The 22,949-nt window shown below is 37.3% G+C and overlaps 1 pseudogene; it reads right to left on the reverse strand.

The window, feature by feature from the left end:
* Positions 1-448: 448 nt before the first annotated feature.
* On the reverse strand, positions 449-21,618 carry LOC148931642 (uncharacterized; annotated as a pseudogene).
* Between the last annotated feature and the right edge of the window lie 1,331 nt (positions 21,619-22,949).

Genomic DNA, 22,949 nt, shown 5'->3' on the forward strand with positions numbered 1-22,949 from the left:
AGTATAAATTTTGTGCTGTAAATTCACCCGGCCGGGTGCCATGTTTTGGCCCCTTTCTGAACTTCGGAAGCCATTCTGATCGACCCCGGCCGGGTAGAATTTACACATAGTAAATACACCCGGCCGGGTGGCCTTTTCTGGGCGGTTTCTGTTCATTTTTTTTTTCCTCAATGCCTCTTCCTTGTAGAATTCGAATTTCCTATACAAAAAAATCAACACCATACCCAACATAATACCAATTCTAGCTACTCAAGGAGAGAACTATTCTTAAAAAAAAAATAAAAACTAAGGAGAAACACAATAAAGAAAAACACACAAGCACCAAGAAAGAAGAAAACACGCCAAAAACAAAAATAAAAACCACACAAAAGCAATAAAATTACCTACTAGGGGTTGCCTCCCCTATAGCGCAATTTTTTACCGTCGTATGCTCGACGCTTCAATAAGCTCATTCGGTGCGTTCCAAGGTGAGCACAAACACCTCCTCCTTCTGCTCATAGCTATGGAATTTCTTCATATTTTGGCCATTAGCCGTGAAAGTCCTTCCATCATCTCCTTGAAGCTCTATGGCTCCATTCTTCATCACCGTCTTCACCTTGAACGGCCCTGACCACTTAGATTTTAACTTTCCGGGGAAAAGCTTCATTCGTGCATTAAAGAGTAGCACGGAATCTCCTGGGGCAAACTCCCTCTTCTCTATCATCTTATCATGATAAGTCTTGAGACGCTCCTTGTAGATGGAAGAGTTCTCAAAGGCTTCATTTCTGAATTCATCGAGAAGGTTGAGATGAAGTTGTCTCTCCTTCCCCGCTTTGTAGTAGTCCGCATTGAATTGCTTCACCGCCCAATAGGATTTTATGCTCTAACTCCACCGGAAGATGGCAAGATTTGCCAAACACCAATTGATATGGTGACATGCCAATCGGCGTCTTGTACGCCGTCCTATATGCCCAAAGAGCATCATCAAGCTTCATCGACCAATCCTTCCTATTAGCATTCACCGTCTTCTCAAGTATCCCCTTAATTTCTCTATTAGCCAACTCCGTTTGGCCATTTGCTTGAGGATGATAGGGAGTAGTGATTCGGTGCTTGACACCGAATTTTTGCAACACGAGCTCGAGCCACCTATTCTTGAAATGGGACCCCCCATCACTAATCAGCGCTCTTGGAGCCCCAAACCTTGTGAAGATATTTTTCTGAACGAAGCTAATCACAACCTTGGAGGAGTTGGCGTGAGTGGGGATAGACTCTACCCACCTCGAGACGTAGTCGATCACCAAGAGTATGTATTGATGCCCGGATGAAGGTGGAAAAGGACCCATGTAATCGATCCCCCATACATCAAAAAGCTCCACCTCCACAATAGTAGTCATGGGCATTTCCTTCTTCTTCGAAACTCCCCCGGTCCTTTGGCACTCATTGCAATGGAGTACAATGGTTTGACAATATCCATAGATACTCGGCCAATAAAGGCCGCATTGGAGCACCTTCATCGCCGTTCGGTTGGCTCCAAAATGTCCTCCACTAGGACTTGAGTGGCACTTCCTCATCACATGTTCCCATTCATCAATGGGAACGCATCTTCGTATCACCATGTCGGCACATCGCCTAAACAGGAACGGCTCATTCTAAAAGTAGAACTTGACGTCGTGGAAGAACTTCTTCTGATATGACATGTAATCCTCCGGAATGATCTTTACCACCAAGAAATTCACAATATCTGCAAACCATGGAGATGAGCCTTGAGCATAGAAGAGATGCTCGTCGGGTAATTCTTCATTGATGAGAACCTTCAAATTCTTCCCTTCAAAACAGTGCTCCAATCTCGACAAGTGGTCAGCTACCACGTTCTCACATCCCTTCCTGTCTCGAATCTCTAAATCAAATTCCTGTAGAAACAAGACCCACCATATCAGTCTCGGCTTGGCATCCACCATGGCGAAAAGATGGCGGATGGCGACATGGTCTGTGAACACAATAGTTCTCGCCCCAATGAGATAGGGACGGAACTTGTCGAACGAATACACCACCGCCAACATCTCTTTCTCGGTAGTAGTATAATTTGCCTGCGCCACATCTAGGGTCCGACTTGCATAGTAGATCACCCTGAAAATCTTGTCTCTTTTCTGGCCCAAAGCAGATCCCACGGCCACATCACTGGCATCACACATGATCTCAAACGGCTGTGACCAATCCGGTGAGATGAGCACGGGTGCACTCACAAGCGCCTTCTTCAATGTCTTGAAGGCCTGCAAACATTCAAGAGAGAAATCAAACTTAACATCCTTAGCAAGTAAATGACATAAAGGCCTAGCAATTTTAGAAAAATCCTTAATAAACCGCCTATAGAACCCAGCGTGACCAAGGAAACTCCTCACAGCCTTCTCATTGGATGGTGGTGGCAACTGCTCAATCGCCACTATCTTAGCCCTGTCCACCTCAAGTCCTCCTGCAGATATTTTGTGCCCGAGCACAATGCCATCTCTCACCATAAAATGGCACTTCTCCAAGTTGAACACCAAGTGTGTCTCTTCACATCTCTATAAAACACGAGTTAGATTCCGTAAACAATTATCAAAAGAGCTACCAAAGACGGAGAAGTCATCCATGAAGACTTCCATTATATCTTCCATCATGTCGTGAAAGATGGACCTCATACACCTCTGAAAGGTGGCTGGGGCATTGCAAAGGCCAAATGACATCCTCCTGAAAGCATACACACCATAAGGACAAATAAAAGCATATTTATATTGATCATCTGGGGAAATTAAGATCTGATTATATCCGGAGTAGCCATCTAAAAAGCAATAGTACTCATACCCTGCCAACCTATCTAGCATCTGGTCAATGAATGGAAGGGGAAAATGATCATTCCTGGTTGCAGCATTAAGAGCTCTGTAGTCTATACATACTCTCCATCCGGTTACCAACCTAGTGGCTATCATCTCATCATCTCCCCCTTTTACTACCGTCATCCCACCCTTCTTAGCTACCACTTGGGTGGGACTTACCCAATCACTATCCGAAATAGCATAGACAATCCCGACATCTAACCACTTAAGCACCTCCTTCCTCACCACGTCTTGCATTATCGGGTTAAGTCTCCTTTGGTTTTGAGCTTTGGGTTTAGACCCCTATTCTAGAAGAATTCTATGCATGCAAACCGTAGGACTTATCCCCTTAAGGTCCGAGATGGACCACCCAATTGCACCCCTATGCTTCCTAAGCACTCTAAGCAATTTATCAAGTTCATTAGTAGTGAGTGAAGATGATACAATTACCGGGTAAGTAGCATTCTCCCCGAGAAATGCGTACTTAAGGTGTGACGGCAACGGCTTCAACTCCTCTTTCTTTTTCTCCTTCTTCTCCTCTTCATTCGGATCCCTCAACGGTAAGAATTTATGTCGAAACCTAGGGATCTCCTCTGCTGAATTAAGAGCACCTACAAAATTTAACAAATCAGTATTAGGCTCATTAATATCATTATAATAAGGAGAGAAGATAGATTGCGATAAGCATCGCTCCAATTGGTCCTGTGGTGAGATGGCTTGGGCCACCTCCTTTACACAATCATCGACCACTTCAACCATGTTGCAGTGCTCTACTTGTTGGGACTACCGCAGCGGAAGACACGGAAACCAAACAGGTCCTAGAACGGATCTATTTAGGTGATTATGCATTCAACTCCAATTTCATGCAATATTCATAGATCTATAGATATAACATCAAATAAACACATAATCATGCAATTTGATGTAGATTCGATTGTTACCTCATAATCCATCATTGGATTGATGTGCTAGCTGCACCACCCGGAGATCCTTGGTTTATCGACCACGAATCTTCCGTACTATTCCCTCGTCCTTGGTTCTCCATCCGTGTGGGCGGATCTTAGAAAACCAATTAAATAACTTTGAATGGATCTAGGGAAAACCAATACAAACACCAAATTGTCTAGATCTAATCCTATGAATTAGGATAGATCAAGAACAATAATCAAAACCCTAATTCTCCCACGTGCTAGGCACGAAAATCGAGACCAAGTGAGAGAGAGAGGAGGCGCCAATTTTGGCGGCTAGGGTTAGGGTTTAGTGTGTCTAGGATTGTGTGCTAGGGTTTCCCTTTCATTCATTATTTATAGTGGACCTTATTGGGCTAGTAAGGGGATCCATGGAATGACTTAAGTGTTGGGCTCACCCATTAGATAAATTACTAATTAAATCAAATGACCCATGATTTAATATATTATCAATGGAATATTATTTTATTCCACTAAAGAATAATATTGCACTCCCACTTAAATCACCAAATTACAAATAACTTGGGTCCATTTTATTTTATAATATTTCCCGCGTTTAAGATTATCTTGATCCGTCAATTTAATTCTTTTGTCTGCTATGTGACTAGAATTAAATTAATTCTCCAAAGAGTTTTTCTAGTTTGAAACTTTATTTATTATTCGTGGAATAAATTCCAACTGCGCAGTTTTCTGAATAATAAATTCCTCTTTCAAACACCTCTTGGGGATCACCCCTTAGGGATTTAATCATACCACACTGGGCACGCGAATTCTATGAAATAATATTCCAATACCTTCATGTTATTCAATTACTACCACCCAAGATATCATGAACTTGAGTTACGTACAAACTCTCACATATTGATAAGTCAAAGTGGCGTTTGATTGAATAAACAATATTGATATTAATATCATAGACTAGAAAATACTAAACTTTCTTGAAATATATTCTTTCAGTAGATAGCAATAAAGAATACATTTCGAATTAGATCCTTTCAGTGCTTTACCACACCGGTGTTACTAATCTCATCTTAGGTAAGAGAGAATTATCACAAACACCGCAACCGTTCCAATAGGTAGCCAAAGCCTATCTAGGTTGTGAATACGTTTTTCTTCTTACTAGATCTGGCCAAGTCCCCTACTGGAAAACTCATGAGGAGATTCATCGAATTTCCCTACTTGACCTTCTTAGTAAAAAGCCTTAGACTTGTTTATCATATTTCAATAATAAACCATTTATATTATATTATTTATTCTCATAAATAGGTAAACAAGTGGATGTGGCGTTTCTCGTATACATGCACAAGCTGACTGTACAAAGGCATGTACGCTCGAAGCATCTTTTAGAATACAAACCCCAACAATCTCCCACTTATACTCAAAGGATGCTTTCGAGTATACCAACCGCTTTATTGGCCTTGTGCTACACATTCACAACACATTTTCTCCCACTTATACTCAAAGCAGGCTTTGGCCACTATGTACTCAAAACTATAATTCTTTAAAAGAATCTACCAACATAGTTTTCTAGAGTACATAAAACGAATATATACTTGTAATTTATAACCTTAATTCTTGCTAAGGAGCACGATTATTTGATCAAAATATTTCTAGGCCCTTTGATCCAGTGGAATAATTTTATGTGCCTTTCTCAAGTGCACTTATACATATTCCTCTATCAAAATCCACTATTTTGATCCTTCTGAATTTCTACTAATTAAAGTAGAATACTTATAGCAAATATAAAGTTTTAATCATGTCGAATATGATTCCCAAAACTTTAATTATATAATACCAACTTAACTTGGTATTAACCTTGCTATATAATTTGTGATGTAAATTTATGCATGAACATAATTACCTCATCACAATGACTAATTGGAAATTAGTCCTTATGACAAAATAAAACCGAATGATTGCATTCTTTGTTTTATAGTTATAAATTCCAAGAGTTCATTTATTTAACCATTTGTTGTGATCTTTAGAAATACTTTCTTTGGAAATCCAAAAGTAATTCTAATTTTAATAGCTAACTTGGAAATGTCTTTTAATGTTATTAGAGTCTTAGAAAGTGTGCAATTCATCACTTCTTTCATTCTAGGGTGTGAACCCTTTTAACTCTATCAAACATTACCTTAATTCCATTTATGAATATTCTATGAGACAAAATTTAGCACCCACTTTTAAAAGTACAAAAATACTAGTCTCAATATTCTTTAAGGCTATTAAAACAATTTAAATAGTGCTTGGAGTTAAATTCATCCTAGTTTAATAAAACGAGCTATGAAGCTCTTATTAAACACTTAGAATTTAATCATTCATTAAGAAAAGCTCCCACTATTTTAATTATCACTTTCACAACAAAATAAATAAAACAATAACTAATCAAATAGTCAACTCTAGGCTTGGAACATTAAAATAAATTTAATGTGCACACTATATTTACTATACAAGAATTTCTAGTATTTATAATAAATACTTATCTTGTTTCTAGTCGAATTTATTTTACTTGTCTTGTAATCAATTATTGTGATTATTTTTCTCACACCTTTATTTGAACAAACGCGATCATAAGATCATTTTATTTTGTATTGAATCCATGTCGAACATTAATGTTCTATTGACTCTTCAACAAAATAATGGTTCAAAAGACTTAAGGATTAAAGAAACTTAATAATCAATATTTCTAGAAGAAAAAACTTCATAATAATTGAATCAACAAATTTAATCACAAGTAAACATTTTGATATTAACCATGTTACATTTGATGTCATAAATAATTGGATAATCAAAACTTCATTTATCTAATAATGCAAGCATTATAAAATGACATCGATAATCCAAAAACACAATTGATAAACTAGGAATAAAATTCCATATCAATAATCCATATGATATCAAAAACAAACAATATAAAAAACTCTTAAAATTCAACAATGTAAATAAAGCAAAATAAACTCTTCTGACTTGAACATGATCATCTCAAAAGTTCACCCCTTCTTTTCATCTCCGTTTGAGCACTCACAAGCTTGTTATAAAGCTCCAGAATTGAAAACGTTTTGTCGCTAAACAAAATTTCATCTCTGACTTCATTAAAGCTATCTGGAAGCCCATCAAGGATCATTATCTTCTGGGTTTCTGGGTCAACTTTCCCCCCGATAATAGAAGTTCATGGAAATAGCCATGCATGACTAGGACGTATTTGCCCACATCATGGCCCTCTTCCAATACCTCACTCCTTAAATGCTCCACAGCGCGACCAGCTCTTACTTTAGAGGACTTTTCTTCAAACCACTTGGGCTTGTTGACCAACGGCCTTTTGGGTTTGTCAAACCTCTCAAGGGCATTGCCAACACCGGCTAAAAGGAAGCCCTTGAGATGACATTCCGCGGTATGCCACTGATAACGAAACTCCTTGTCCTCTCCTTGTAGATGGTATGTGGGCGGACGATTCTTGCTGAGAATCAACCTCAAGTCATTGATCAAACGATCAACGTTAAGCTTACTTTTCCATTCCTTAAACAATTCAGAGTCACGCTTCCTTGAACTAAGTATGGCATAGTAAATATCCCAAGTATCAATCATCTTTCGTTCAAGCTGAGAATAAATACCAATAATATAAACATGTAAAATTTCAAGGAATTGCAAATAACCACAAAACAATTCATCAATTTTACATCCACAAAAATCAAGCACAAACGTTCTTCTACGAGGAAGCCGTGTCATATTTATGCAAGAAATCCATTATTTTTACTGTCCACAATGTCGACAGATAGTCCAGAGCCCATAAGAATGGCATGGCTGACTAACAATGCTAAAGCGTATAACCATAAAATTAAGCACTAAGGATTCTTTACTTGTGCGTGAACTCCTCTAAAGAAAGGTCGAACCGGACAAGCACTTCCTCCTATAGCTCCCTCTAAGCATTATTAAAATACAATCCTTATAATTTCGCAGCAATATTGCTCCGGTAAAGACCAGTCGCGATATTACTGAAAAACTAATTTTACGATTTTAATAACCTTTATCTAGAGAAGTCCAAACTTACGAACTGGTAATGTTCCTCCCGTAAAGACAGGCCGGTCACTAATTCGCACTAAGACCAATTTTATGGAGGCCATATACAAACGTGTTGTAATTATCGCTTCATATTTTCTTGTTGGTGGTTTTAATAGTTTAATTATTACTTAAGCAGATAAGGCAGATATCCACATTCAAAGAATAATTAAACATGTACTAGCTATGCATGCAAGGCAATAAGTACATAGGCGATGCACGAGTTAAACTAGATTTTAACAAATAAAATCATAACTCAAATTAAATATCCATCATTCATCAATAAAACATGTAAACACATTAAATAAGGTTCACATAAACATAATGACGAAACTTGATCATTTAATTAAGCATCTAAAATAAATAGATGGAATTAAAATTCCATCTTCACATAAACAAGATTATCTAGACATTAAGTCCAATCTTAAACAATCATACATTATTAGTTAAAATAACGTATCTTGATTATTATAATTACCTTTTAATACTATTAGGATTTACTTAGATAGAATTAATCCATCATTATCCTAAAATTAATGTCTAGGTGTATATCATAAAAGATTAGCTAAGTCTCAATTTAAAATGCCCACTTGGATATATAAATCCGCATTTATCCAATTAAGACTAAATCCATTTAAAACACACCAATTAAATTCGAGAATTAAAATTTCTCTTAGCTTTCATAAAATCACATGACAAGAAGAATCTTATTACACCTTTAATTCAAAGTGATGTTTTCTAGATGAAATAAAATTCACCTTCATCTAAATTAAAGACAAAATTCAACTTAATAAATAATTAAGCATTTTAATAGCAAAATTAATGCTCTATGAATTTTCATACCTTTAAATCACATTTGATGTTATCTAGATGAAACAAATTCACCTTCATCAAAATTAAAGATAAAATTCAAATTAAACTAGGAATTGAATTCCAATTAAAATCCAATTAATCGTTTAACACTTTAATAATTTAGGATTTAAGTAGCATGTTAATGCCAAATGAATTTTTCACTTCTTTAATTAAGCCGATGTTATCTAGATGAAATAAAATTCACCTACATCATATTAAAGACAAAATTCAAACTAGGAATAGGATTCCAAATAAAATCCATCCAATTATTATATATATGTAATTTTCGAAAATTTTAAGGCTTTAAACAATTGAAAAACTTATGTCTTTTCCTTAGGTATATATCTAGGAAATAATTCCATAACACACCAATAAAAATATAGACAATTTTCAATTAAACTATAAAATTAAAACATGAAAGCATATTAGGAGAATATTCTTTAAAATTCCATCCAATTAAGGAAAAGCCAAAAAAATAGATCAATCAAATATTGAATTTTCTTATGTTAATTACCATGATAATATCTAGACGGAAAGAATCCATCAAAATCAACTAATTAACAAATTAAATCAACTTATTTGACCTAATTAATCAATTGGCAATATTTTAAAGAAAGTAATTATTCTCATTTAAATTAGAATCTTGACTTAATGGCAAAATCATTCTAATTCCTACAAGATATTTTAATTATTCTAGGTTTAGGATTTTAAACCACAATTATAAATAGCTTGCGTCTTAAGAAACGAAAATATGAAAAACGAAGAACGAGACGACGCAACCCAAAACCCTAATTAGGGTTTGGGCCGCCACGGGCCTTGTGGCAGCCGCTGCTGCCGCGCCCGACCTCCGCCGCCTCTCGCGACCACCGCCGCTGCTCCCACTGCAGCGGCGCTGCCTCTGCCGCTCCCACTGGAGCAGCCGCCGCCCGCTGACCGCCGCCGTCTCTGCTGCTCCGTTGGCTAGAACACCGCGGCTGCTGCCCTAACCGAAGTCAGGGCCGCCGCTGTCCTTCGAAGCTGCTGTTCGCCGACGATGCAACTGCCTGCTGCTGCCCGAAGACGGCGCCGCTGTTGCTGCTGCGAGCGTCGCCACTGCCCGGAGCAAGGGCTTTTGTCATTGCAGCGTTTCCGCCGCCCTCTGACTGCCTCCCGCCACCGCCCGAAGACGACGACGCCGCTGCTGCTGCCCGCCGTCGCCCGAAGACGACGACGCTGCTGCTGCTGCGTTCTGGAGCTGATTGCCGCTGCCGACACACGGCTGTGCAGCCGCTGCCCGGAGCTGCTGTCCGAAGACGATGCAGCGGCTGCCGGAGCTGCTGCCCGCCGCCGTCGCTGACTCCTCCGACCAGCCGTAGCCACCGCCGTCTTTTCTCACCAGATCTGGATCGGTGATCCCCGATGAAGGCAGCCCGGTTTTTGAACACATCTAGGGTTTAAACCCTTGCATTCATTTATTCGTTTTCAACTTTAATTAACTTGATTTATCGCGGTCGCTTCGCTTGACCGCGATCTTAAATCTTAATTAATCGTTTCTTAATTTGTAACAATTCTTTTATGTTCATCACATATGCATATTTAAACATCTAGCATTTAAGCAATTTAAATTATTCTTGCATATTGAGAACATAAAAACTATAGATCTATGAATACTTGCTAGATCTAGAATATTCTTGTGAAAAACTTGAATAAAATCCAAGATTCATAATATTCTTTCATCGATCCAAGTATTCAATCATGGACCACTTTATTTCTTGATTCAAAAACATATATTCACTTAAACACATACATATATGTAATCAACAAACATATAATCTAGTATATATTACTTAGAATATATAGATCTAATGATGTTCATCATAGATCTAGAATATTTTTGTGAAAAACTTGAATAAAATTCAAGATCCATAATATTCTTTCATCGATCTAGAACATCATATCATAGATCCAAAAGTAAAATCAAGAAAAACATAGATCCAACACATATTGCATTATTTTCGAAAATCCCAAGTTTTAACACTATAATTTTCGAAAAATTCCATTAATCAAATACATAATCAGAGCCTAAAAATTGGCTCTGATACCAGTAGTTGGGACTACCGCAGCGGAGACACGGAAACCAAACAGGTCCTAGAACGGATCTATTTAGGTGATTATGCATTCAACTCCAATTTCATGCAATATTCATAGATCCATAGATATAACATCAAATAAACACATAATCATGCAATTTGATGTAGATTCGATTGTTACCTCATAATCCATCATTGGATTGATGTTGCTAGCTGCACCACCCGGAGATCCTTGGTTTATCGACCACGAATCTTCCGTACTATTCCCTCGTCCTTGGTTCTCCATCCGTGTGGGCGGATCTTAGAAAACCAATTAAATAACTTTGAATGGATCTAGGGAAAACCAATACAAACACCAAATTGTCTAGATCTAATCCTATGAATTAGGATAGATCAAGAACAATAATCAAAACCCTAATTCTCCCACGTGCTAGGCACGAAAATCGAGACCAAGTGAGATAGAGGAGGCGCCAATTTTGGCGGCTAGGGTTAGGGTTTAGTGTGTCTAGGATTGTGTGCTAGGGTTTCCCTTTCATTCATTATTTATAGTGGACCTTATTGGGCTAGTAAGGGGATCCATGGAATGACTTAAGTGTTGGGCTCACCCATTAGATAAATTACTAATTAAATCAAATGACCCATGATTTAATATATTATCAATGGAATATTATTTTATTCCACTAAAGAATAATATTGCACTCCCACTTAAATCACCAAATTACAAATAACTTGGGTCCATTTTATTTTATAATATTTCCCGCGTTTAAGATTATCTTGATCCGTCAATTTAATTCTTTTGTCTGCTATGTGACTAGAATTAAATTAATTCTCCAAAGAGTTTTTCTAGTTTGAAACTTTATTTATTATTCGTGGAATAAATTCCAACTGCGCAGTTTTCTGAATAATAAATTCCTCTTTCAAACACCTCTTGGGGATCACCCCTTAGGGATTTAATCATACCACACTGGGCACGCGAATTCTATGAAATAATATTCCAATACCTTCATGTTATTCAATTATTACCACCCAAGATATCATGAACTTGAGTTACGTACAAACTCTCACATATTGATAAGTCAAAGTGGCGTTTGATTGAATAAACAATATTGATATTAATATCATAGACTAGAAAATACTAAACTTTCTTGAAATATATTCTTTCAGTAGATAGCAATAAAGAATACATTTCGAATTAGATCCTTTCAGTGCTTTACCACACCGGTGTTACTAATCTCATCTTAGGTAAGAGAGAATTATCACAAACACCGCAACCGTTCCAATAGGTAGCCAAAGCCTATCTAGGTTGTGAATACGTTTTTCTTCTTACTAGATCTGGCCAAGTCCCCTACTGGAAAACTCATGAGGAGATTCATCGAATTTCCCTACTTGACCTTCTTAGTAAAAAGCCTTAGACTTGTTTATCATATTTCAATAATAAACCATTTATATTATATTATTTATTCTCATAAATAGGTAAACAAGTGGATGTGGCGTTTCTCGTATACATGCACAAGCTGACTGTACAAAGGCATGTACGCTCGAAGCATCTTTTAGAATACAAACCCCAACAATCTCCCACTTATACTCAAAGGATGCTTTCGAGTATACCAACCGCTTTATTGGCCTTGTGCTACACATTCACAACACATTTTCTCCCACTTATACTCAAAGCAGGCTTTGGCCACTATGTACTCAAAACTATAATTCTTTAAAAGAATCTACCAACATAGTTTTCTAGAGTACATAAAACGAATATATACTTGTAATTTATAACCTTAATTCTTGCTAAGGAGCACGATTATTTGATCAAAATATTTCTAGGCCCTTTGATCCAGTGGAATAATTTTATGTGCCTTTCTCAAGTGCACTTATACATATTCCTCTATCAAAATCCACTATTTTGATCCTTCTGAATTTCTACTAATTAAAGTAGAATACTTATAGCAAATATAAAGTTTTAATCATGTCGAATATGATTCCCAAAACTTTAATTATATAATACCAACTTAACTTGGTATTAACCTTGCTATATAATTTGTGATGTAAATTTATGCATGAACATAATTACCTCATCACAATGACTAATTGGAAATTAGTCCTTATGACAAAATAAAACCGAATGATTGCATTCTTTGTTTTATAGTCATAAATTCCAAGAGTTCATTTATTTAACCATTTGTTGTGATCTTTAGAAATACTTTCTTTGGAAATCCAAAAGTAATTCTAATTTTAATAGCTAACTTGGAAATGTCTTTTAATGTTATTAGAGTCTTAGAAAGTGTGCAATTCATCACTTCTTTCATTCTAGGGTGTGAACCCTTTTAACTCTATCAAACATTACCTTAATTCCATTTATGAATATTCTATGAGACAAAATTTAGCACCCACTTTTAAAAGTACAAAAATACTAGTCTCAATATTCTTTAAGGCTATTAAAACAATTTAAATAGTGCTTGGAGTTAAATTCATCCTAGTTTAATAAAACGAGCTATGAAGCTCTTATTAAACACTTAGAATTTAATCATTCATTAAGAAAAGCTCCCACTATTTTAATTATCACTTTCACAACAAAATAAATAAAACAATAACTAATCAAATAGTCAACTCTAGGCTTGGAACATTAAAATAAATTTAATGTGCACACTATATTTACTATACAAGAATTTCTAGTATTTATAATAAATACTTATCTTGTTTCTAGTCGAATTTATTTTACTTGTCTTGTAATCAATTATTGTGATTATTTTTCTCACACCTTTATTTGAACAAACGCGATCATAAGATCATTTTATTTTGTATTGAATCCATGTCGAACATTAATGTTCTATTGACTCTTCAACAAAATAATGGTTCAAAAGACTTAAGGATTAAAGAAACTTAATAATCAATATTTCTAGAAGAAAAAACTTCATAATAATTGAATCAACAAATTTAATCACAAGTAAACATTTTGATATTAACCATGTTACATTTGATGTCATAAATAATTGGATAATCAAAACTTCATTTATCTAATAATGCAAGCATTATAAAATGACATCGATAATCCAAAAACACAATTGATAAACTAGGAATAAAATTCCATATCAATAATCCATATGATATCAAAAACAAACAATATAAAAAACTCTTAAAATTCAACAATGTAAATAAAGCAAAATAAACTCTTCTGACTTGAACATGATCATCTCAAAAGTTCACCCCTTCTTTTCATCTCCGTTTGAGCACTCACAAGCTTGTTATAAAGCTCCAGAATTGAAAACGTTTTGTCGCTAAACAAAATTTCATCTCTGACTTCATTAAAGCTATCTGGAAGCCCATCAAGGATCATTATCTTCTGGGTTTCTGGGTCAACTTTCCCCCCGATAATAGAAGTTCATGGAAATAGCCATGCATGACTAGGACGTATTTGCCCACATCATGGCCCTCTTCCAATACCTCACTCCTTAAATGCTCCACAGCGCGACCAGCTCTTACTTTAGAGGACTTTTCTTCAAACCACTTGGGCTTGTTGACCAACGGCCTTTTGGGTTTGTCAAACCTCTCAAGGGCATTGCCAACACCGGCTAAAAGGAAGCCCTTGAGATGACATTCCGCGGTATGCCACTGATAACGAAACTCCTTGTCCTCTCCTTGTAGATGGTATGTGGGCGGACGATTCTTGCTGAGAATCAACCTCAAGTCATTGATCAAACGATCAACGTTAAGCTTACTTTTCCATTCCTTAAACAATTCAGAGTCACGCTTCCTTGAACTAAGTATGGCATAGTAAATATCCCAAGTATCAATCATCTTTCGTTCAAGCTGAGAATAAATACCAATAATATAAACATGTAAAATTTCAAGGAATTGCAAATAACCACAAAACAATTCATCAATTTTACATCCACAAAAATCAAGCACAAACGTTCTTCTACGAGGAAGCCGTGTCATATTTATGCAAGAAATCCATTATTTTTACTGTCCACAATGTCGACAGATAGTCCAGAGCCCATAAGAATGGCATGGCTGACTAACAATGCTAAAGCGTATAACCATAAAATTAAGCACTAAGGATTCTTTACTTGTGCGTGAACTCCTCTAAAGAAAGGTCGAACCGGACAAGCACTTCCTCCTATAGCTCCCTCTAAGCATTATTAAAATACAATCCTTATAATTTCGCAGCAATATTGCTCCGGTAAAGACCAGTCGCGATATTACTGAAAAACTAATTTTACGATTTTAATAACCTTTATCTAGAGAAGTCCAAACTTACGAACTGGTAATGTTCCTCCCGTAAAGACAGGCCGGTCACTAATTCGCACTAAGACCAATTTTATGGAGGCCATATACAAACGTGTTGTAATTATCGCTTCATATTTTCTTGTTGGTGGTTTTAATAGTTTAATTATTACTTAAGCAGATAAGGCAGATATCCACATTCAAAGAATAATTAAACATGTACTAGCTATGCATGCAAGGCAATAAGTACATAGGCGATGCACGAGTTAAACTAGATTTTAACAAATAAAATCATAACTCAAATTAAATATCCATCATTCATCAATAAAACATGTAAACACATTAAATAAGGTTCACATAAACATAATGACGAAACTTGATCATTTAATTAAGCATCTAAAATAAATAGATGGAATTAAAATTCCATCTTCACATAAACAAGATTATCTAGACATTAAGTCCAATCTTAAACAATCATACATTATTAGTTAAAATAACGTATCTTGATTATTATAATTACCTTTTAATACTATTAGGATTTACTTAGATAGAATTAATCCATCATTATCCTAAAATTAATGTCTAGGTGTATATCATAAAAGATTAGCTAAGTCTCAATTTAAAATGCCCACTTGGATATATAAATCCGCATTTATCCAATTAAGACTAAATCCATTTAAAACACACCAATTAAATTCGAGAATTAAAATTTCTCTTAGCTTTCATAAAATCACATGACAAGAAGAATCTTATTACACCTTTAATTCAAAGTGATGTTTTCTAGATGAAATAAAATTCACCTTCATCTAAATTAAAGACAAAATTCAACTTAATAAATAATTAAGCATTTTAATAGCAAAATTAATGCTCTATGAATTTTCATACCTTTAAATCACATTTGATGTTATCTAGATGAAACAAATTCACCTTCATCAAAATTAAAGATAAAATTCAAATTAAACTAGGAATTGAATTCCAATTAAAATCCAATTAATCGTTTAACACTTTAATAATTTAGGATTTAAGTAGCATGTTAATGCCAAATGAATTTTTCACTTCTTTAATTAAGCCGATGTTATCTAGATGAAATAAAATTCACCTACATCATATTAAAGACAAAATTCAAACTAGGAATAGGATTCCAAATAAAATCCATCCAATTATTATATATATGTAATTTTCGAAAATTTTAAGGCTTTAAACAATTGAAAAACTTATGTCTTTTCCTTAGGTATATATCTAGGAAATAATTCCATAACACACCAATAAAAATATAGACAATTTTCAATTAAACTATAAAATTAAAACATGAAAGCATATTAGGAGAATATTCTTTAAAATTCCATCCAATTAAGGAAAAGCCAAAAAAATAGATCAATCAAATATTGAATTTTCTTATGTTAATTACCATGATAATATCTAGACGGAAAGAATCCATCAAAATCAACTAATTAACAAATTAAATCAACTTATTTGACCTAATTAATCAATTGGCAATATTTTAAAGAAAGTAATTATTCTCATTTAAATTAGAATCTTGACTTAATGGCAAAATCATTCTAATTCCTACAAGATATTTTAATTATTCTAGGTTTAGGATTTTAAACCACAATTATAAATAGCTTGCGTCTTAAGAAACGAAAATATGAAAAACGAAGAACGAGACGACGCAACCCAAAACCCTAATTAGGGTTTGGGCCGCCACGGGCCTTGTGGCAGCCGCTGCTGCCGCGCCCGACCTCCGCCGCCTCTCGCGACCACCGCCGCTGCTCCCACTGCAGCGGCGCTGCCTCTGCCGCTCCCACTGGAGCAGCCGCCGCCCGCTGACCGCCGCCGTCTCTGCTGCTCCGTTGGCTAGAACACCGCGGCTGCTGCCCTAACCGAAGTCAGGGCCGCCGCTGTCCTTCGAAGCTGCTGTTCGCCGACGATGCAACTGCCTGCTGCTGCCCGAAGACGGCGCCGCTGTTGCTGCTGCGAGCGTCGCCACTGCCCGGAGCAAGGGCTTTTGTCATTGCAGCGTTTCCGCCGCCCTCTGACTGCCTCCCGCCACCGCCCGAAGACGACGACGCCGCTGCTGCTGCCCGCCGTCGCCCGAAGACGACGACGCTGCTGCTGCTGCGTTCTGGAGCTGATTGCCGCTGCCGACACACGGCTGTGCAGCCGCTGCCCGGAGCTGCTGTCCGAAGACGATGCAGCGGCTGCCGGAGCTGCTGCCCGCCGCCGTCGCTGACTCCTCCGACCAGCCGTAGCCACCGCCGTCTTTTCTCACCAGATCTGGATCGGTGATCCCCGATGAAGGCAGCCCGGTTTTTGAACACATCTAGGGTTTAAACCCTTGCATTCATTTATTCGTTTTCAACTTTAATTAACTTGATTTATCGCGGTCGCTTCGCTTGACCGCGATCTTAAATCTTAATTAATCGTTTCTTAATTTGTAACAATTCTTTTATGTTCATCACATATGCATATTTAAACATCTAGCATTTAAGCAATTTAAATTATTCTTGCATATTGAGAACATAAAAACTATAGATCTATGAATACTTGCTAGATCTAGAATATTCTTGTGAAAAACTTGAATAAAATCCAAGATTCATAATATTCTTTCATCGATCCAAGTATTCAATCATGGACCACTTTATTTCTTGATTCAAAAACATATATTCACTTAAACACATACATATATGTAATCAACAAACATATAATCTAGTATATATTACTTAGAATATATAGATCTAATGATGTTCATCATAGATCTAGAATATTTTTGTGAAAAACTTGAATAAAATTCAAGATCCATAATATTCTTTCATCGATCTAGAACATCATATCATAGATCCAAAAGTAAAATCAAGAAAAACATAGATCCAACACATATTGCATTATTTTCGAAAATCCCAAGTTTTAACACTATAATTTTCGAAAAATTCCATTAATCAAATACATAATCAGAGCCTAAAAATTGGCTCTGATACCAGTTGTTGGGACTACCGCAGCGGAGACACGGAAACCAAACAGGTCCTAGAACGGATCTATTTAGGTGATTATGCATTCAACTCCAATTTCATGCAATATTCATAGATCCATAGATATAACATCAAATAAACACATAATCATGCAATTTGATGTAGATTCGATTGTTACCTCATAATCCATCATTGGATTGATGTTGCTAGCTGCACCACCCGGAGATCCTTGGTTTATCGACCACGAATCTTCCGTACTATTCCCTCGTCCTTGGTTCTCCATCCGTGTGGGCGGATCTTAGAAAACCAATTAAATAACTTTGAATGGATCTAGGGAAAACCAATACAAACACCAAATTGTCTAGATCTAATCCTATGAATTAGGATAGATCAAGAACAATAATCAAAACCCTAATTCTCCCACGTGCTAGGCACGAAAATCGAGACCAAGTGAGAGAGAGAGGAGGCGCCGATTTTGGCGGCTAGGGTTAGGGTTTAGTGTGTCTAGGATTGTGTGCTAGGGTTTCCCTTTCATTCATTATTTATAGTGTACCTTATTGGGCTAGTAAGGGGATCCATGGAATGACTTAAGTGTTGGGCTCACCCATTAGATAAATTACTAATTAAATCAAATGACCCATGATTTAATATATTATCAATGGAATATTATTTTATTCCACTAAAGAATAATATTGCACTCCCACTTAAATCACCAAATTACAAATAACTTGGGTCCATTTTATTTTATAATATTTCCCGCGTTTAAGATTATCTTGATCCGTCAATTTAATTCTTTTGTCTGCTATGTGACTAGAATTAAATTAATTCTCCAAAGAGTTTTTCTAGTTTGAAACTTTATTTATTATTCGTGGAATAAATTCCAACTGCGCAGTTTTCTGAATAATAAATTCCTCTTTCAAACACCTCTTGGGGATCACCCCTTAGGGATTTAATCATACCACACTGGGCACGCGAATTCTATGAAATAATATTCCAATACCTTCATGTTATTCAATTACTACCACCCAAGATATCATGAACTTGAGTTACGTACAAACTCTCACATATTGATAAGTCAAAGTGGCGTTTGATTGAATAAACAATATTGATATTAATATCATAGACTAGAAAATACTAAACTTTCTTGAAATATATTCTTTCAGTAGATAGCAATAAAGAATACATTTCGGATTAGATCCTTTCAGTGCTTTACCACACCGATGTTACTAATCTCATCTTAGGTAAGAGAGAATTATCACAAACACCGCAACCGTTCCAATAGGTAGCCAAAGCCTATCTAGGTTGTGAATACGTTTTTCTTCTTACTAGATCTGGCCAAGTCCCCTACTGGAAAACTCATGAGGAGATTCATCGAATTTCCCTACTTGACCTTCTTAGTAAAAAGTCTTAGACTTGTTTATCATATTTCAATAATAAACCATTTATATTATATTATTTATTCTCATAAATAGGTAGACAAGTGGATGTGGCGTTTCTCGTATACATGCACAAGCTGACTGTACAAAGGCATGTACGCTCGAAGCATCTTTTAGTTTACAAACCCCAACACTACTCTCCTTGCATCTTCATCATCGTGCCTCTGCATTGCATTGTAGATAGAAAATGTGACGCTCTCATAATTAAGTCGGAGTGTGAGCTCTCCCTTCTGCACGTCGATCATTGTCTTCCCTGTAGCTAGGAAATGTCTTCCCAGTATAAGAGGAACATTCCGGTCTTCCTCCATATCAAGCACCACAAAATCCACAGGGAAGATGGAAGTCATTGACTTTGACGAGTATATCTTCAACAATCCCCCTTGGATACGACACAGATCGGTCGGCCATCTGGAGTGTGATGGTGGTGGGCCTCAGTGTCCCAATCTTCAGCTTCTTAAAGAATGAGAACGGCATAAGATTATTGCTCGCTCCCAAGTCACACAGTGCCTTTCCAACTTGGCTATCCCCCACTATGCACGATATAGTGAAGCTTCCAGGATCTTTCATCTTAGCGGGAGTTTCTTCTGGATAATGGCACTACAACTCTCCGTCAAGTTGACGGTCTCGTGCTCCACCCATCTCCTCTTCTTGGAGATAACATCTTTAAGAAATTTGGCGTAGCTAGGCATTTGCTGCAACGCCTCTACCAACGGAATGTTGATGTGTACCTTTCTGAAAATGTCAAGAAATCTAGAGAACTGATCATCTAGCTTCTTCTTCTGCACCCGCTGTGGGAATGAAATTTTAACTTCGACTGGGGGTGCATGTATCACAGTGTTTGCCTTGGGAGGCGGTGCTTCCTCCACTAGCTCTTCCTCTTCTTCCACTACATCTTCTACAACCACCTCTTCTTGTGAGATCTTCTCCTTCTCTGCAGGCATGGTTGGACCTTCATAGCTTTTGTCATTCCTCAGATTGATGGCTTTGCAATCCTTGCAGTCCTTGGGATTGACAATGGTATGTGAGGGAAACTGGCCCGGCTGATGTTGAATACCCACAACCTGTGAAATCTGGCTCATCTGAGTATCGATGCTCTTCATGTGAATGCCCAGGCTCTGCACGTCTGTCTCTACCTGCTTCAGTCTCTTATCAGAATTAGCCATTATTTCCCCTGTCTGCTTCATAAACGTCATCAAGACGTCTCCAAGCTCATTCTTCTTTGGCTCAATGACTTGTCCGTTCGACACTTGAAACCCCATAGGTGGCTGCAGGGCGTTGTGAGGATTCCCGTAAGACAAATTGGGATGTGCCTTATTCCCAAAGCTGTTGAAGTTACCACCCCCTTGATTGTGGCGGTAGTTGTTGTTGAAATTCCGATTGTTGCCGCCTTGGTGCACGTAATTCACCTCTTCACTTTCAAGCCCGGTTGGCTCTGTTTCCATACTGCTGAACTTACTAGTCAAGAAATCCAGCTGCTTGGACATCATGTCCATCTTGTCAACATCCGATGCGGACGCCACCCTGTAGGTTTTGCTTCTCTCATTTTTCCACCCATCATCGTTGGATGTCACCCTCTCAATCACCTCTAATGCCTCGTTTTCTCCCAACTTAAGGAGTGACCCCCCTGCGCTCATATTCAACTCGTGTATTGTCTCCGAAGTGGCTCCCCTATGGAAAGTTACGATCTGTTGCCCCGGGCTTAACCCGTGGTTGGGGCATCTCTTCATCAGGTGTTTGAATCTCTTCCATGCCTTGTGAATATTCTCTTGAGGATGCATTACATAAGAGATGACTTCAGCTTGGCGCTTTAGTGCCTCGCTCGGTGGATAGTACTTATCCAAGAAGAGCTCAACCATTGCATCCCAAGTCTCGACCGAGTTGGGATCCATGCTATCATACCAATCCCTAGCGTCATCCTTCAAAGAAAAAGGGAACAATCTGAGGCGAATCTGATCATCGGAGACCCCATTAGACTTCGCCGTGTTGCTGATTTGTATGAACTTGGTCAAGTGTTTGTTGGCATCTTCTGAACCTATTCCACCAAATGCATGTGCTTCTGCCCTGTTTATCAATCCCGACTTTAACTCAAAGATGTTGGCCGCAATCCCAGCATTATTGATTGGTGGGTTGGCAACCCGTCTATATGCATACAGATTCTGCACGGGCTGAATTGGTGGTCTCGTATTCTGCTCATCCAACTGCCTCTGCATGTTGGCCATCTGCTCATGGAGCTGACGAATAACGGGATTCTCATTGTTGTTATTCTCCTCGTTGTCTTCAAAATTGTTGTTCTCCTCGTCCGCCATTAGGATTGGAGATCGCGGCTCGTACTGTATGGGTGACGGAAGTGGAGATGGACTAGGTACTGGAGTTCTCTGGATAGGGGAAGGTAGACGCCTATGTCCGGGTGAAGATACTCGAATCCTTTGGTTCAACTTCCTCTGTGCGTTCCTCTTCCTGTTGGATGCTTCAATCTCAAGATCGATTGGCTCTAAAGGTGGACCTTTAGAACGCGTGTGCATACAACCTGCCAAAGGAAACACAAAGATTAGAGAACTCAAAAATAAAAATAAAAATAAAGCAAATAAAATCTAGATTAGTAATCTCAATTATTTACACGATATTAAGCTATAATGACACAAAATTGTCCCCGGCAACGGCGCCAAAAACTTGACTCAGTTTATTTTAACACAAATGATACCCGCAAGTGTACGGGGCTAGTGTAGCAATCAGCAAGCAAGAGTATCGTATCCCACAGAGACAAATTCGTATCAACTTAACTACCACGAACAAATGTTGACTACTATCTAGAGAATCAGGAAATGTTTGGCTTTGTTCTAACACTATGAAAAGCATATAATGAACAAAGAGATAAATAAAAACAAATAAACACGGAGTGAAAAGATAATATGGCGAAAATTGTAGAACTCAAGGATCCGATGCACAATTCCAAGCTCTTATCCAATCAAATTGTCTTACCTTTTGGTGTCTCTAGAATTACTAAGTCGACCACAATTATAGATTAAACCCCCTCCCGAGGTGAGAAACCTGTAGATTAAATGCTACGATTGAAGTCCCCTTCTAATCCTAAAACCCCTAACTCCCAAAAGCTCGATTAGGTCAAAGACCTCACTCAAAACCTCAACTCTCCCGAGTTTTATTGCATTAAGGTGTGAACTATTCCTATTTCCAGATTAATTATTTCATCTCCCGATTAATATAATTAATCCTACACAATCAAGTGGTGATCAAGTAATTGAAAGGAATAAACCCAAGAATAATCAAATAACTACAAGAGCAAGGTAAGAACAAAATCAATTGGATAAAAACTATGAAATTAATGCATCTTCACCAAGAATTCTACAAAAGGTGTTTAGCTACTCATGTTCATGGAGAAAACTAAGTTTAACACAAAGAATCCGAACAAAAACATGAAATATAGATACTAAGAACTCCTGTGGAACGAATCTATGGAGTGAAGTCTTCAATCTTCCGATTTGGAGTCTTCAATCTTCAATTCTCTCTCTAGAAGTGTTCTTGGGTGTGTGTG

Source organism: Salvia hispanica, chromosome 2, assembly GCF_029641045.1.
Source record: "Salvia hispanica isolate PSC_SH4W2 chromosome 2, Shi_PSC_v1, whole genome shotgun sequence".
Taxonomy (NCBI): Eukaryota; Viridiplantae; Streptophyta; class Magnoliopsida; order Lamiales; family Lamiaceae; genus Salvia; species Salvia hispanica.